The 6111-nt window shown below is 48.2% G+C and overlaps 1 pseudogene; it reads left to right on the top strand.

Moving 5' to 3' along the window:
• Positions 1–1052: 1052 nt before the first annotated feature.
• On the top strand, positions 1053–4708 carry LOC143513955 (uncharacterized; annotated as a pseudogene).
• The last annotated feature ends 1403 nt before the right edge of the window (positions 4709–6111 follow it).

Below are 6111 nucleotides of genomic sequence, written 5' to 3'. Positions count from 1 at the left end.
TGAACTAGCTCCTAAACTTTAAAATGTCAATTTTGTTGAGTCTTATGAAATGTACAGAACATAATGAAATGCCTGTAATTTACCTTTTAATTGTGAAATTGTTGTAGTTGTATAGCTAACATTAGCTGACTAATAGTCAGTCATCTTGCTATGGGTGTTGTTTATGTTTATTTTCAGATCACATCCAGTGCTACCATGGATTTCATTGTGTAAATAGTGCTATATGTATTATGCATTCTTGTCACAAAAACTAGCAAGCTACATTTTATTTTCATCATCAAGTTTACATATTAAACCTGAATAGCTTGCCTAATTAATATGATGTTTCTTGGGGTGATATTGGGATTATCTAATATTACCTAATTACAATATCAATTAAATGGATTTTCAGCCAAAAAGGTTCGTTTCGAACCACAGCAAGTACCGTATTTTCCGGACTATAAGCCACTACTTTTTTCCCCAACCTTTGAACCATGCGGCTTATAATGAGGTGCGGCTTTTCTGTAGATTCTGTCTTTTTTTTTCAGGGAGCGGAGTAGAAGGTTAATCAGGTGGTAGGTCAAAGTTGTAAATCAAAGCAGAAAGTGCTCATTTTCATTTAGCACATGCAAGCAGCAGGTACAACAGAGAATGTTTTCAAACCAACATGTGTCGTGCCAAATTCCGACTCTCCGGCAGAATCTAATTCCCCTCATTTGCACACACATAAAGACGCTACAGCACTCTAGTTTTGTCCTAACTAAATATTTAGACATAATACTGCTGTAATACTGCGAAGTTATGTGGTCAGAGGTGAACTTTGGTGTAGCCAGTGTGTATTTTATTTAAAATAATTAACACCCTTGAGCCAGCATGGCTCTGGACATAGATAATGCCGTGCCGTTTGCGGTGATGGATAATTAAAGTGTAGCTCTTATTTATACTACAGAACAAAGGAAAGAATTATACCCCCCAGGGGAACCCGAGGGGGGGGGGGGGGGGTCCCCAGCCGGACAGATTCAAGGTTGACGAACTACAGCAATGGACAAATGTTGACGAGTGGACAGTGCTTGTGTGGGAAGATCTGCAAGAATGACAAGGGCCTACGAATCCATCAAACAAAGATGAAATGGAAAGAGCGTCTGCAAGCATCACAATGCACAGGTCAAGTATCTGGTCAGACAGAGGAGGAGCCGGGCCAGGAAGCACCCCACAGTTCCCAGAGCATCCGTGTGGTGCCAACAGTCCCTCTGAACAGGCAGTCTGAGATGAGATGGATCAGATGGCCCCAAGGCTCATCAGCAGAGTGGCAGACGTTTGACAAGGATGCCAACAAGGTACTGGAAGCAACAGCCAAAGGGGATGTAGAGAGGCTTCAAACTATGACAACCATAATAGTGAGCATGGCTGCTGAAAGGTTTGGTATTGAGCAGGAAAAGGCAGCCAAGCAACCTTACACCAAAAACCAGAGAGCAGCCAAGATCCACAACATCAGGAAAGATCTCAAGGCCTTAAAGAAGCAGCACAAGGCAGCTGACCAAGAAGAGCGCGCACCACTGTTAGAGCTCCGTCTCATCCTCAGGAGGAATCTCCTAGTGCTACGTTGAGCAGAACAGCACAGGAGGCGGTGAAGGGAGAGGGCCAGGAAGCGTGCTGCCTTCACCAACAACCCATTCAATTTCATGAAGGGACTCCTTCAGAATCGTCAGAATCGCAGTGGACGCCTGTACTGTCCAAAGAAGGAAGTCGGCAAACACCTCCACGACACCTTCAGCGACCCCATCTGAGATCAGGACTTGGGTCAGTGCAAGGCCCTAATAACACCACCAGAGCCTGCTGAGGCCTTCAATCTGAGGGAGCCACTCCTGAAAAAAGTTCAGGAGGTGGGGCGGAAAGCTAGAGCCAGTTCAGCACCTGGAATGAGCGGAATGTCGTACAAGGTCTACAAGCACTGTCCCAGGTCACTGAATCGCCATCTGCACCGAAGGGACTGTGACTACTTGGCCGGGGAACAAGAACCATAACTACTACTGTAGAACCACCCTGCGCACCACGGACTTGTGCTAACGGGCCGCCCAATGGAGGATGGGTTCCCTCTTGAGTCTTCGTCCTCCCAAGGTTTCTTCCTAATCCCCACCATCATAGGGAGTTTTTCCTTGCCACTGTCGCCTTTGGCTTGCTCATTAGGGATCTGGACCCATAAGATTGTTAATCTTGTAAATCTTGTAAAGATTGAAAAGCTGCTTTGTGACAACGTGTTGTGAAAAGTGCTATACAAATAAATTTGACTTTGACTCTGGAAGATCTTGAGGGTCATCTGGAGGAAGGGCAAAACAGCTCGCCAGTGGCATTGTGCAGAAGGTGTATGGATACCCAAAGAGGAAGACTCCAAGAACATCAACCAGTTCAGGATAATCTCGCTCCTCAGTTTTAAAGGGAAGATTTTCTTCAGTGTTGTTGCTAAGCAACTGGCTAATTTCTTCTTGAACAGGTACATCAACACCTCTGTGTAGAAAGGGGGTATCCCTGGTGTACCAGGGTGCTTAGAGCACACTGGAGTGGTCACTCAGCTCTTGAGGGAGGCCAGGGAGACCAAGGGCAATCTGGTGGTGCTTTGGCTAGACCTGGCCAATGCCTATGGCTCAATGCCACACAAGCTGGTTTTGAGACCCTGGAGAGGCACCATGTTCCAGGCAGAGTAAAAGACATCATCCTGGAGCATGGACGTAATTTTAATTTCAAAAGTGGGGGGGACATGGATTCGTCGCTATTTAAATATTTGGTTTTAATCGTAAAAACTGGGGGGGACCAAAGCCGGCTTTTGAAAAAGTGGGGGGGACATGTCCCCCCCGTCCCTCCCAAAATTACGTCCGTGTCCTGGAGTACTAGGGAGACTTCATTCTGAGGGTTTCTTCAGGGTCAAGTACATCGGAGTGGCACAGGTTGGAGAGGGGAATCATCACAGGCTGCACCATCTCAGTTATCCTGTTTGCCCTGGCAATGAATATGCTTGTGAAAGCTGCAAAGCCAGAGTGCAGAGGTCCCAAGTCCAAGTCTGGGGTCCGCCAACCACCAATTCGTGCCTTCATGGACTACAGAGTCTGTGCCTGGAGGCAGATGGCTCTTAGCAGGACTGGAGAGTTTGATGACATGGGCCAGGATGTCATTCAAATCATCCAAATCATCATCCCTGGTCTTGAGAGGTAGAGTGGTAGAGAAGGTCCGCTTCTCTAACGCAGGAACACCAATCCCGACAATAACAGAGAAGCTGATCAAAAGCTTGGGAAAGTTTTTTGACAGCAGTCTCAGGGACAAGGCCTCTACCAAGTATACCTATGAAGAGCTAGATGGATGGCTGATGAAGGTGGACAAGACAAGCCTTCCAGGAATATTCAGGGCGTGGATTTATCAGCACGGGATTCTGCCAAGGATACTGTGACCTCTGCTGCTCTATGAGTATCTGATCACCACCATTTCAGATCTGGAAAGGAGAGTCAGTTGCTACCTGAGGAGATGGTTAAGACTGCCAAGGAGTTTGAGCAACATCGCCCTCTATGGAAACACCTGCAAACTGACACTCCCCCTGAAATCCATCGAGGAGGATCTTGTGTGCAAGGGAGGTGTGGCAACTTTTTGAGTCTGCAGATCCAAAGGTAGCTGGGGCAGGAGTGACAGTGAAGACTGGCAGGAAGTGGAGAGCAGAGACTGCAGTGGAGCAGGCTGAGTCTCGTCTGCACAATAGAGTCCTGGTGGGAACAGTATCCCGAGGCAGAGCTGGACTAGGAACCACCCCTTCCATCCAGTTTGATAAGGCTCAGGGACCAGAGCAGAGGCAACTAGTCCAGGAGGTGGTGAGAGCAGTGGTGGAGGAGAAGATGTCCAGCAGAGCAGTGGGAATGAGGAAGCAAGGCGCTTGGAGCAAGATGTAGAGAGGAAGATCTTATGGGCGGAGCTATGGTGTGCAGAGCCACACTGCATCAAGTTCCTGGTCCAGGCTGTCTATGATGTACTCCCCAGCCCATCCAACCTGCACTGCTGGGGCCTGGTGGATTCTCCTGCTTGCCCCCTTTGCCAAAGAAGAGGGACCCTCGAGCACATACTCAGTTGCTGCCCGAAACCTCTGGGGGAAGGCAGATACCGATGGTGTCATGATCAAGGGCTCAAGACCATCGCAGAGAGCATCTGTGGTGCTATCACCATCTGCCGGAGGTCAAAGCCTGTGAAGAATACCATCAACTTCCTCAGAGCTGGAGAGAGGCCAATAACATCCAAAGAAACACCAGGGCTTCTCAACACTGCACAGGACTGGCAGCTGTCAGTGGATTTGGGCAGCCAACTGAAGTTCCCCCAGCATGCTGCTCAGACCACCCTCAGACCTGATATTGTGCTGGTGTCAGAGGCAACAAAGCCCGTCATCATGCTGGAGCTAACTGTGCCATGGGAGGAATGTGTGGAAGAGGCCTTTGAGTGGAAGAAGGGCAAGTATGGATAGCGACTGCCACAAACAAGGCTGGAAGGCTAGGTGCTTGCCTGTGAAGGTGGATTGCAGGGGAAATCTTTATACAAAGCCTACACTGCACTCGGCATCACAGGAGGGAGAAGGAGGAGAGCTATTTTTAACAGCACAGAGCCAGCAGAGAAAGCCTCTAGGTGGCTCTGGATAAGGATAAGGGAGCCGTGGTCAAGTGCTGCTAGGGCACAAGCCGAGGGCCTGATCAACCTCGGCTGAGTCGCCTGAGCGAGTGTATGATGTTCGAAAGACCCGAAACACCCCATGACCTCAGGTAACATCACCAGTGATGGCTTAGTTACCTTGAAAAAGTAATCTGGCTTAGTTACCTTGAAAAAGATTACTGATTTAAAAAGTAACTTAGTTATGTTACTGATTACTTGATTTTAAAAGTAACTACGTTAGATTACAAGTTACTTTAGTAGTTACATTCAGCAGCAAAATAAATTTGTCCAATACGGTATTGAAGCAGGTTCGGTAACCGAGGCAGAAATTGCTTAATCCAAAAATCCCAAGGAGGGAAACTTTATTGATAACGCAACCCTAGCGCGCACGCTCCGGCCCCCAGTGTCACTTAAAGGGCTAAGACACCTTGAGTGTCCAAGTGTCTGTCCGTTAGGGAATTCGACGTGAGGAGTAGTAGTCGCTACAGTATCTCCTGACATTACATTTGTGTTGCTGCGTGGTATTATTTGTAAATTTACAAATAATTTGTACAAATAATTTTGAAAATTTACCCCCTGCAAGCCAGGGGGTGTTTTCTCCCTTGGCCGCTCTCCTGGCTATGATAAACGTGTCCCTGTGTCTGTCAGTACCCGTGTTTGTGTCTGTCCCCGTGTTTCTACCAAACCCGCTGTTCCCTCTTGTGCCCTTTGTGTTCAACGTTCCCGTGTGCGGGTTTGTCGCTGTGCCATTGTTTAATGTTTCTCCCCTGTCTTCCCAGGGAGGGTGTTCTAGGGCTGTTTGTGGCGGTTCCCGCCATCGGGGGAGACGGCTCTCGGAGGCTCGTGGTCCCGGCGTTTCCGGACCTGCCCGTCGGTGTAGGTTCAGGGCTTTCCAGCTGCGCGGGACGCTCCGGGAGTAGCGAGCCCCTGGTGGGGGGTTCTGTTACGGTGACAGCTCCGGACCCTTCCCTGTGGGCGTGCCGCTACGTTGTCTGTGTGTCGTTGTCCATGTATGTACTTCCATGGGTGTGGGTTGTTTGTGAGCGTGTTCGTGGTCACACATGTGCCTTGTCTCGAGATCACAAGGGTATGTGTTGATCGTCTATTTAACGTGCGTTCGCGCAGTGTCCTGTGCTCGTCTTTGTCTGAGTGTCATTACGTCCGTGCTTATGTGTATGTGTACTGAGTTTAAGACACTCAATAAAGTTGCGCTTGAGTGTGCGCGCTGGAGTTTGTGCCTCGTCATTCCGCCCGCACCCCGCGTTACAATATGACATTTTTTTATATATAGGCCTATCTAAAATCTATTTGAAATGTCTCATGCAAAGATATGCTTATATGATTACAAAACTAGATGATTCACTCGTATTCTCCACTGTCACTCAGTCACTGAGTTCTGACTGACTTCTGAATACTTCTTCAACAGGATCACACTCACAATCCTCAGATAAATACACT

The sequence above is a fragment of the Brachyhypopomus gauderio genome, chromosome 5 (genome assembly GCF_052324685.1).
Source record: "Brachyhypopomus gauderio isolate BG-103 chromosome 5, BGAUD_0.2, whole genome shotgun sequence".
In the NCBI taxonomy this organism is placed as follows: domain Eukaryota; kingdom Metazoa; phylum Chordata; class Actinopteri; order Gymnotiformes; family Hypopomidae; genus Brachyhypopomus; species Brachyhypopomus gauderio.
Note: the sequence above shows the minus strand (reverse complement) of the source record. Positions and strands in the feature narration are given on the sequence as shown.